The sequence below is a fragment of the Malus domestica genome, chromosome 17 (genome assembly GCF_042453785.1).
Source record: "Malus domestica chromosome 17, GDT2T_hap1".
In the NCBI taxonomy this organism is placed as follows: Eukaryota; Viridiplantae; Streptophyta; class Magnoliopsida; order Rosales; family Rosaceae; genus Malus; species Malus domestica.
In genome coordinates this window covers 25,520,808-25,533,640 of record NC_091677.1, presented here as the reverse complement: position 1 = coordinate 25,533,640, position 12,833 = coordinate 25,520,808, and positions in this window count along the sequence as shown.

The following is a 12,833-nucleotide window of genomic DNA, read 5'->3' as shown; positions in this document are numbered from 1 at the left end:
GTATATACTTGAGAGCTAACATCGTTATTTCTTGTCAATTAATATACTGATCATATTGTAAGAAGTTCAATACTTTTGTCGTTGTCATTAGGCAGCAACATGTCTACAGTTACATCTATTATGATATCTTAATAAAACTGTTATTAGCACTTCAAGAATCTTATTCTATACTCCTTACAAGTCTATTATTCTTTTTAATTATAAAAAGTTCGGAATGCAAAATAAGATTTTTTAAAAGTCAGTAACAATTCCCTATCTTAATACTGAGTGACCCTAATGAACCTATATTGGTGTTTTATATTCTTGGAAGCGTACAACAAATTCTTTGCATAAAATGGAAATATTATACTTCTCTTTTCTTATATTGAGATAAGTAGCATTGTCATATGGAAGACAATGAAACGAACGGATTTATTGTTCTATGCAAAATACGACATGTACATAGCATGCCACAGATAATGTATCTTCTACTTTCTTGTGTAAACCGAGCTGATATGATATTAAGTGTGAGAAAAAATTAAGTGAATTTAAATAAGTTTCGAATAGAAGAGAATGATGCTATAGAAAGCATTCATTTGTAGATTGTATTTTGTCATTAGTATTATACTCATAGTTTCAGATGATCAGCTTACTGCATGGGGAAAAACACAAAAAAAGGAAAACAGAAAAGTAGAAGACATAATATTTGAGCATGTGATAGGAATTGTAAGTTTTTGAAAAATTGTTAAACATCACATTGTGACCCAAGATAAAGATATAGTTTGTTTACAAATCAAAACGAAGCGGTATCAAAGGAAAATGTTTAAGATGTTGAAAATACAAAACTAGACTGGACAACCATATCTTTTTTCCGTAACTTAACGAATAATTTAGAACGATACAAACCCCGATCCTAGCTCACCTGGCTCCTCCCATCATCAACTCTGTATGTCAAAGGCTGAGTAGCCATGTTTGCAAAACTTGTGAAATGATCACCATCTGAAGATTGAGAATAACCCACATTCACATTGCTCAAAATTTTATAGAAAATAGGACAAATTAACATATTTAAAGGATGTATTAGGATGCAAACATTCTTAAGATAAATTAAGCAAAAAGGAAAGCGGGTAGGCCGCCAATGGCATTTCTAATCACCAAGACAAACTTCTGGGCGCCACGTGGTTGAACCCAAAATCGTTATGAGAACAATAATATAATACAAAAAGATATTCATCCAGCTGTTTCTTAATTTCTTGAATTTCCTAAGTAAGTAAAGACACTCCAATCAGGTCCACAGTGCTTCAATCTATCAAATCCATTCGTACAGATTGATTATCTAATTGGTATTGAAAAGGAACCAAAACCCTCCAAATTTTTGAAATTTCGAGTAGGATGAATCGCTTACCTTCAGTAAAGCGGGGGAACGCTGGTGGTGCGACGTGATTCGCCGGATTTGAGAGCGAGAGAAGGCTCTCCCCCACATTTTCCATGCATTCCATCATCAAATTGAAGTTCATTTCTATTGATTTCAGCTGAAAATAATAAAAATGAATAAACATTTCTAAAAATAAAAGTAAACTTCGAGCTGTAGATAGCTTGACTTGAAGGGCTTCAGCGGGAGCTAAGTAGGCTTACAGTGAGTGAATCAAAAGGATAAAGGCACTGCAACTTTCAGCTTCATACCAAAGGATAGACAAATCACGATAGCATGCTGCGAACGAATTGTTCAATCCAGCTAAAAGGAAAAGTTGCAGAACAAAGATATTCACCTATTAATTTCGATCAAATAACCATATATCTTCACATGAGTTATTAAAGGAATGATAACCATGAAAAGTCGTAGGCATTCTATCAACAACATAAATTTACCAAGTTCACAACTCTGATCAAATCCGTTAAGAAAATCTACCAAATCAAAAGTTCATACAACGAAATCTGACTTCAAGCCCAATTCTTCATTTTGAAAATTGAATGCGTATGAGTTTCCTAAGAAGCCCAAATTTTGGTTTTGTTTTAATCAGTAGATTCATGCCAAGCTTGCAAAATTACCTGTGCCACATATTCTTTAAAGAGTCAAGTAAAATTAGTTAGATGTGTGTTAAGTTTCTTATGTAAATAGATAGATTAGACAAGGATATAATTGTAATTAGAGCAGTGTACTGTCTATATATACACTGCTGCATACTGTAAGATTATTACATTGAATCAATATATGAGAGATATTTAGAAACTGTGAGTCTTGACTTTCTACATGGTACCATCGCCAAACCGCCTCACGGCCTCTCTTCGATCCTGCAATTTTCTTCTTCGATCTTCCGCTCCTCTCTGATCGTCTTCTCCGACGTGATTGTTTGCGTCTGATTCAGATTCTTGATTTCTTTTTCTTGCATCTTGATGGCGTCTCCCTCTGATTCTTCTTCTCCAATTGAGTCGGTGCCTCCTTCAAACCCTAATTCTTCTTCCCCAAATCTCAATACCTCTCAGATGTATCATTCTCTCACGATTCAGAACATTGGCAGTATGGTTCCGATCAAGCTCCGGCGATCCAATTATCTGCCGTGGCGGGCCTTGTTTGCTCCGATTCTTCGTCGCTACAAGCTTCTAGGGATTGTTGATGGCACTGAGCCCTGTCCCTCTCCCTTTCTTCCAGATCGCTCAATCAATCCACATTTTGAGCAATGGTATGAGAAAGATCAGAATCTGCTTATCTGGTTCAATTCGACGCTTTCTGAGGAAATCATTCCGTTCACCGTCGGTGTTTCCTCTGCTCGTGATCTCTGGCTCAAACTTGAGCAGCGTTTTGGTGGTGTCTCGGATGCACACATTCATCAATTGCGTTCGAAGCTTCAAAATATTCAGAAAGGCTCTCAATCCATGGCTGACTATCTTCAACAAATCAAGGAGATCTCAGATTCTCTCACTGCCGCTGGTGCCTCTGTCACCGATCGTGATCTCATTGCTGCGACTCTTGCCGGTCTCACTGATGATTTTGAATCTTTCACTGATTCTATCTTACTTCGTCTTTCTTCTACCTCGTTGGATGAATTACATGGCTTGTTGCTCACTAAGGAGTTATCCATGGAGCGTCGCAAGAAATCTTCTTCTTCTGAGCCTTTTCATGCTTTCTCTGTGCAAAGCCAAGCGCCTCTCCTTCCTACACCACCACCACACGCTCTGGTTGCTCCAAATCCTGGCGCATCACCACTTCAGAATTCTTTTCGGTATAATTCTACCAGAAGCTACACTCGTGGCTCTAACCGAGGATTTTCCCGTGGTTCTAATCGCAACTACAATCGTGGTTCCAATCGTGGTAATTTCAACTCTGGTTTCAATCGAGGATCTTATAATTCTGGATTCAATCGTCCTGCTTCTTCTTCCGGTCACAAAACTTCTTGTCAAATTTGTGGTTCTACCAGTCATGAAGCTCTTGATTGCTTCGACCGAATGAATCCAGAAATCTCAGGCAAGTTTTCTCCAGCTAAACTTGCTGCCATGTGTGCTCATTATACTGCAAAGTCCTCCAATTCTTGGCTCATCGACTCGGGTGCTACCTCTCACATTACGAATGATATATCCAATATCCAATCTCCTACTCCCTATCATGGTGAAGACAAGGTGTACATCGGAGATGGTAAAGGTCTGTCTATAGATCATATTGGCACATCTATTTTACATACTCCTGCTCACTCTTTTAAACTGCACAATGTTCTTCATGTGCCTCAAATGCAGCATAGTCTTCTCTCTGCTTATCAGTTTATTAAAGATAATAATTGTTCTTTGACTCTTGATATTAATGGATCCTCTGTCAAGGATCGTTTTACGGGGAGGACGCTTTTGCGGGGCCAAGTTAAAGATGGATTCTTTCCGCTTCATGGTTCACCTGCTCTCTCCACTGTCTCTCATTCTCCTACTGCCCTTGTAAGTACTGCTGCTAATGTTCGCATATGGCACAGCAGACTTGGTCATCCATCTTCTGCTATTTTTCGTAAAGTTTTGTCTACCAATAAAGTTGTTGTCCATGGCACATCCTCTCTGGCCTTCTTCTGCAAAGACTGTGCTTTAGCAAAGAATCACAAGCTTCCTTTTGGTTCTCCTCAATCTGTATCTACTGCAAGTCTAGAACTGTTGCACTGTGATGTCTGGGGCCCATCTCCTGTTGTATCAGTGAGTGGCTATAGATATTACTTGCTTATTGTTGATGATTACAGCAAGTATAGCTGGTATTTTCCTTTAAAGTCCAAGTCCTCTGTATTTTCAATCTTTGTGGACTTCAAGTCCTATGTAGAGAACGCTATTGGTAATAAAATAAAGGTTGTTCGCTCTGATTCAGGGGGTGAGTTTACTAGTCACCAATTTCAGCATTTTCTTAAACTTCATGGCATTTTCCAACAATTTAGTTGTCCTCATACTCCTCAGCAGAATGGATGTGTTGAACGGAAACATCGTCATTTGGTTGAAACTGCTCGTACACTCTTGGTGCAATCTCAAGTGCCTCATAGGTTTTGGGTTGAAGCCTTTTCCACTGCTACTTATCTGATTAATCGACTTCCCCTTGGTGGTGTACTGCAATCCCCTTGGGAACTTCTCTTCGGCACTTCTCCAGATTATTCTCGGCTCAGAATTTTTGGTTGTTGTTGTTATCCATGGCTCAGACCTTATACTACGTCCAAGTTGGCCAGCAGAAGTACATCCTGTGTTTTCCTTGGGTATAGTCTTCAACACAAGGGGTATCGTTGTCTTGATCCAGTCACACAACGTGTCTATATCTCTCGGCATGTCCTTTTTGATGAGACTACCTTTCCATTTCAGAGTTTATCTTCTGCCTTTCCTGGTGCATCTCCTGTTCTTACTGATCCTTCTCCAGTGAATTCCTCTGTCAATTTACAATTTACCATACCTGCTGCTCAATCTGGTTCCTCTACAGTCCCTCAAGTGCATCTTCCTGCACCTGGTGATGTTCCAGTACCTCAAGTAAATCTTCCAGTACCTGTTGATGTTTCGGTACCTCCAGAGGATCTTCCTGTTACTCATGAGCCTTCTTCCGTCCCTAATACCCATCCTATGATCACTAGGTCTAAAGCTGGTATCTCTAAACCCAAGGCCTACTCAGCCACCAAACACCCTTTACCTGATACGGTTGATATTATCCCCACTACTTATCTTCAGGCCTCTAAACATATCCATTGGCGGTCTGCTATGCAGGATGAAATCAATGCCCTGCAGTCCACTGGCACTTGGTCTCTCGCTCCTTTTACCTCCCAACAAAATATTGTTGGATGTAAGTGGGTGTTTCGGGTCAAGAAACATCCTGATGGCACTATAGATCGATACAAAGCTCGGCTTGTGGCCAAAGGATTTCATCAGCAAGCTGGTTTGGATTACAAGGAAACATTCAGTCCTGTTGCAAAACCAATCACCATTCGCATTCTTCTCTCTCTTGCAGTTCAACATGACTGGTTTCTCAATCAATTGGATATCAGTAATGCTTTTCTGCACGGTGACCTTCAAGAAGATGTCTACATGCAGCAACCTCCTGGATTCAGTGATCCCACTTATCCCCATCATGTCTGCAAGCTTCGCAAATCCTTGTATGGCTTGAAGCAAGCCCCTCGGGCCTGGTTTGAAAAATTATTTGCAGTCCTTAAGTCCTTGGGCTTCCATCAATCTCAATCTGATGCTTCTTTATTTGTGCTCCAAGACGGTGTTCCTGTTATTGTCTTGGTGTATGTTGATGACATACTTGTCACAGGTCCTAATACTGCAGCTTGTCAACGTTTCATTCAGAAACTCAGTACTGTTTTCCCTGTGAAGGATTTAGGCCCCTTGCATTATTTTTTGGGTCTTGAGGTTCAGCGATCTGCTGATGGTCTTTTCTTACATCAAAGCAAGTATATTTCTGACTTACTTCACAAGACCCGCATGGCTGGTGCTAAGCCATGTCTCACTCCTCTTGGCTCTCATAAACTTGATCACACCGGTCCATTGTTGCATGATCCCACAGAATACAGATCTATTGTCGGTGCATTGCAATACCTAACTTGGACACGACCTGATTTATCTTTTGCTGTCAATCAAGTCTGTCAATTTATGCATGCTCCCCGAGAACCCCATCTTCAAGCCGCCAAACGTATTCTCCGATTCCTTAAAGCCACTGTGAGTCATGGTTTGTGGTTCAAGAAAGGGACTGTTCATCTTACTGCCTATTCTGATGCTGATTGGGCTGGTTGCCCTTTTGATCGCCGATCTACTAGTGGCTATTGCATATTTCTGGGATCCAATCTTATTAGCTGGAGTGCTAAGAAGCAACCTACGGTTGCTCGTTCATCAACTGAAGCCGAATACAGATCGTTAGCGCACACCGCTGCTGAAATCACATGGATTTGTAAAGTGTTCAAAGATCTTGGCCTTCATCTTCCTCAAGTCCCTTCTCTCTGGTGTGACAATCTGTCTGCCATCTCTCTTGCGTCTAATCCAGTCTTTCATGCTCGAACCAAACATATTGAACTTGATTACCATTATATCCGAGAGTTGGTCCTTGCTAATCTTCTCAAAGTCCAGTATGTGTGTTCTCATGTTCAGTTAGCTGATATTCATACTAAATCTCTGTCTAAATCCAGATTTCTGTATTTGCAATCCAAGCTTGCTCTTGGACCTTTCGATGCCTCCAAGTTCAGCTTGAGGGGGTGTAAAGAGTCAAGTAAAATTAGTTAGATGTGTGTTAAGTTTCTTATGTAAATAGATAGATTAGACAAGGATATAATTGTAATTAGAGCAGTGTACTGTCTATATATACACTGCTGCATACTGTAAGATTATTACATTGAATCAATATATGAGAGATATTTAGAAACTGTGAGTCTTGACTTTCTACATTCTTGTTCTACACCGGTGCCCACAGCAGCTTCTTGCTCTGTGTAGCCTTCCATCTTGCAATTTTTTCTTCAGCAGAGCAATTGTGCATCATTACCCTTTCAACCTACACACATAATGTCATGAGTCTTCCGATTGTTTCAATTTAATTTAAAATAAATCAGTTTAATTTGTTAGCATAACATATCCATCCTACACGGTCAGCACCTTACTATGGTAAAACAAAAATAAAAGGTGGTAGAAATTGATATAATTATTGTGGCCAGCTAATTTTGCAAATTGACATAATTATTGCAAATTGGAAAAACAGGTTGGTGCCAGCAATTACTATAGTAAAACAAGAGATTGGGAGTATGTATTACAATTTACAATTTAAAAGAACAGAATATAATCCCTGTGCTCAACCATTTCTACTCCAGCGCCCGCAAGGATTCTAAATCCTCCAAGTTCACAGCCAACATAGAAAGGTTTGAGCACCCGCAGAGATTGAGATCTCTGAGGCTTTCCAAATTACAGATATTGTCTTGAAGATGAACAAGGTTTTTGCAGTTCTCAGATTTAATAACACCAGGCCCTGAAGATGTTCAATTGACAGGGAAAGTTCTTTGATAGATGTTCCATCCAAGTGAAGCTCTCTTAATCCTTCCATACTTTCTTCAATGCTTGGAAAGACCTCAAACTTTGTGCAACCAGAAAGACAAACATATCTAACCGGGACAATACGAGTACATGCATAAATGTAAGCAGGTACAGACTACGGTTAGAGAAAGAGAGGTACTCACAAGTTTGGTCTGTGTACAAATAGACTTCCGAATAACTACTAGAAAATGGGGAGCTTTAAGATGTGTTTTTGAAGAGAAGTCATGAATTTTCCGGTGAAAAGAAGCCATTTTTTGAAGTTCATCAAAAGCTTGAAGATCTGCTTCAAAGCTTTAAAGTTGTCAGCAAGCAGATCACTCAGCCCAGCTCCAGTTTATGGACTAGCATGAAGAAGGTAGACTGGCAAACTAATTAAGTGCTTGTAGAATTAAATGCTCAGTCCGCCAACTCAATCGTTATTAATTCAGTTCACAACTTATTGCTTGTTCTTGAAGTCATTGTAGTGCAGTGGTACATGAATGCATCAATGTGTCAGTAGTATACTCTGACTCTAACTACCAAATCCAAATCCCTCATATTAATGAGATATATTAATTGAGAACAGGTTTACCGAGGCGTCCTAGTACAATAATGTCTTACTATACCCAAATCCCCCATTATTAACGAGAAATATTAATGGGAACAGGATTATCGATATTGGGCGTCCTAGTTCAATAATATCATACCAAGTTTAAGTTTTTTTCAATGTGATATGATATTATTGGATTGAGACTTCAAGTGACGTTGAACTCATCCTGTGCAAGTTGTTCTCCATATTAACACATTTTGGTCTTGCAAGCTAGAGTGTGCAACATAAACTCTGCAAGAAAGACATCTTTGGTGAATATACTTATGAATGTTAATTCATCCTGTGCAAGTTGCTCGCCTATGGTATTTTTTCATGATCTTATAGTTATAAAATTTGTAAGCAACTTTAGTGCCCTTGCCCTTGCCTTGCTCTTGTCCTCCAAAAAACCACTTCCAGCAGTCCATTTGGTGGAGGGCAATTGGTGGGCCAACACATGCCTGTCCAAAAGCTCTAGTAGCTTGAGCTCGGCCTTGTGCTAGTGGGTAAGGCTGGCGTTAACATGGTGTCATCCACATTCTTTATTTTTTATTTTTTGTGTTTGACGCGTGATGGGAGATAGTGGGTTGACTGTTGCTGCTATCATAGGCCCCCAAGCTATCAAAGCAACTCAGCTCCCCAACAGCTATACACGTGGCATTTTATGGGCAGTTGGATTTGAAACGGTCTTAAGATTCAACAACAAAAATTAATCTTGTTCAATTTTTTTTTTAATAATTTAAAATTTCGAATAAAGGTTTTAAAAAATTAGAGAAATTAATGAAAATTCAAATATAAATATATTTAAAAATACAAAAATAATATATATTTTTCTATAGACACTCAACCATCTTCTTCACTACCATATCAAAAATCTAACGTGACCGCTAGTTATTAAATCACTTAATTATGCTTTAAAAAAAAAACACATTTGTAAATATGAATTGTCCTTGTCCTCGCCTTTAACTCAACAGGTGGACTTACACAAAGGTAATCACTTTCAATTTACGTGCCCTTGCCCTTGCCTTTGCCTTCTTAAGAGCAAGTCCACCGGTTGCCCAAGCGAAAAGGCAATTGGGTTGAATTGCCTTTGGCTGCAAAAAGGTGGTCCACTAGTGCAAAAAATGGAGGGCAATTGGACCAAGGGCTTGTGCTCTTTCAGCTGCCCCTGCAACTTTTGTCTGAGCTTACACATGCTGGCTACAGGAGACGACAAAGTGGGGCCCACCCACGTGCACAGCCCAAAGCCAAATGACTCATTTTTCCTCGAACTTGTGCCGTTGGATTTCCAATAATAAAAAAAGTTGCAAAATTTTATGCAGCTGCGAAGCAGCGCAATTTGGGGCATCTAATATAAATAATTTTGGATTTTGAACGGCCAAGATTATTCTAAAGGTAAAAAAATTCAAAAAATATACCCAAAAACTAAAAAAATACCAAAAAAATACCCAAATTTTTTTCTATAAGTACCAACCATCATCTTCATTCCTTGTATTTTAAATATATTATAGAAATCAGATAATCATTTTATTTTCATAAAACAAACTCATCAAAACATAAAAAATAAATTTTTTTTTAATAGTGCCTTGCCCTTGCTTTTCACAAACGGGTTGACTTCCAATAGGGCAATTACTATTCAAAGAAAAAAATCGAGAAAAAAAAGATGAAAGGCTCAATGGTGTATGAACTTCCACGTTGCACCTGTCATGCGAAGCCACGTAAACTTTGCTTGCCCATATTCACAAAGAAGCCATTCTCACATCCCCAGCCCAGCCCACCCCACAACCCAGGTCCCAGACCAGCCGAAAGGGTATCTAGTGCAATTACCATGAACTTAAACGTCAATGTGATTTTAGCTTAGGTTTAGCTATAGACTTTTACAACTTTTATTTCCAAAATAAAAACCCACAGTTATAAACATTCAAAAAAAACCTAAATTTAAAAATGAATGCCAATTATAGAAGTAATTGGCCTATTATTACAAAATATTTACGATTTGTACCACAATATTCAAAATAAAATCAATAAATGTTATTACTCACCTTAATTACAAGAACAAGACTTGGTTGCTGAACAATTCAGCAGCCACTCCTGCTTATACCCAATCTCGTGTGGACACGTGTTAAAGTTTTGATGCTGCTGAATTGTTCAGGAGCCAAGTTAAATACTAATTACAATGAAAATATCATTATTGCACATATTATTACCCCTAACACACACATATATAAGTTCAAATGTATATATTACTACGATAAGCTCAATATATATATATATATATATACACAAACACACATATATTGTAACATCCCACATCGTCCAGGGGAGTGGATCATGTAAGCATTATATGTATATTTCTATCTCTACCTAGCATGAGCCTTTTGGGAGCTCACTGGCTTTGGGTTCCATCGGAACTCCGAAGTTAAGCGAATGCGCGTGAGAGCAATCTCATGATGGGTGACCCACTGGGAAGTTCTCGTGTGAGTTCCTAGAAACAAAATCGTGAGGGCGTGGTCGGGGCCCAAAGCGGACAATATCTTGCTACGATTGAGTTGAGCCCGGGATGTGATGGGGGCCCGAGCCGGGATGTGTCAATTTGGTATTAGAGTTAATCCCTGGCCGGAAATGTGCCAACGATGACATCGGGGCCCTAAGGGGGGTTGGATTGTAACATCCCACATCGCCCAGGGGAGTAGATCATGTAAGCCTTATATGTATATTCCCATCTCTATATAGCACGAGGCCTTTCGGGAGTTTACTGGCTTTGGGTTCCATCGGAACTCCGAAGTTAAGCGAGTTCGCGCGAGAGCAATCCCATGATGGGTGACCCACTGGGAAGTTCTCGTATGAGTTCCCAGAAACAAAATCGTGAGGGTGTGGTCGGGACCCAAAGTGGACAATATCGTGCTACGGTGGAGTCGAGTCCGAGATGTGGTGGGGGCCCAGGACGGGATGTGACATAAATGGTTTACCTATATGAACGTATAGTAGTACTATATACACATATATACGTTCAAATGTATATATTACTACCAGAAGCTCAATATATATATACACACACACACACACATACATTTTACCTATATGAACGTATAGTAGTACTACATATATATATATATATATATATATATAGCTTACCTATACATATACATGCACAATACTACATATATGATCAAACATATTAAACTAATTAATCTACCTATATTTAAATTTATGATGAGCAAATGAAATAACATTCTTTTATTTTGTATGTAATTTATTTTCCATGTATTATTACATATATTTGACACATTTTATTATTATAAGATATATGTACAAATAATAGGTAAATTAATCTTGAATAAAATACAATTGCTTTATTTTGTAAATAAATTAATTTTGAATCAAATAACATTTCTTCATTATGTTGGTATTTTATTTTGTATGTATCATGTTACACCCACCCCTAATTTAAATTGTATTTTCACTAAGTTTGTGATTATCTTGCTTTTAAAATGGTTTTTAATTCTTAATTGGTGTGCCCAAGGGGCCCACCTTTGTTTTGCGCCCCCATTCAGGACTTAGGATCAAGGCACCTAATCCCAGCGTCAAGGCATTTCCGTAGCAGCATCTTCGGATCCTCTCGATGTAGGACTCACTCCTTTATTCATTTAATTTTAAGGAAAACTAATGAAAATGACTTGAAAACTTTGAGTTTTAATGATAAAGACAAAATAAAAGGTAAAGTGAATAGTAACAGGTTTGACTTTTTAGTGTAAAAATATGGTTTTTCGTTAAAGTGAACAGTACCGTGGACTTTTCGTTAAAACTCCCTTAATTTTATCTTAATTCTTTTTAGTGATTAGGTATAGTTGTATGCTCTGAACACGTTCCTAAATTATTAATTCATTGTTTTTAAATTCATAACCCTTATTTACTTCTTATTCTCAGCTTTTGTATCAATTAATGGCTTTCGTCACCTTCGGGTGTCGGCCAGCACGTGTCTATCCGGGTATTCGGAGAATATCAGGGTCGGGGCATGTCAGATTGGTATCAGAGCGTGATTTGTTTAGAGCATACTTAGGATCCTATTCAATTCTCATTTAGTGTCGGTTTTGACATCATTTGGATGTCAGGACTTATAGATTTGGTGTCATTCGGCGCAATTGTGCAAACCTTTCTCTGTTTGAATTGTCACCTTCTTGTTGAAATTCAAGAATTCGTGTCGGGATTGTACCTTAATAGTGATGAAGAGGATTGTTGGACGACTTTCAACATAGGATGATACTCTGCGACATGCGTTCCCTGGGAATGATGGGCAGAGTCATATCTCTTGGAAATTGCTCGAAATATTCGGAGTGCGTGTTAGAGAAAGCGGCAAATGCTAATTGTTGTGAAGTCTAATAAGTGGTGATTGGTGGGATGAAAGCAATTTTATCAGATTCATTACCACTGAAGAAATTCGTGTAAATATTTAGAACAAGTCCTCGACGATTATTCTATCGATAACCTTTTTTATTTCTCTAGCGACGAAGTCAAGTTCCTTATCCTTTGACCGTCAGCTTTACACCAAATTCTTCGAGTGTTGACTTCATTTGCATTAATTGCTTTTCTCGGGAAACTCCTTAGTAACATACTATTCTCATTAATTTCCAAAATGAGTTGTAATTCTTATTGTTGTCGTAGTTGGAATTAGATGACGAAGATCCAAACTTGTTTGGATAAACAGATTCCTTGAGCTTCACCTAGGTTTGGTACTCGGTGAAAAACACTAGCTCCTTGTCCATGTACTTTTCGATAGAGA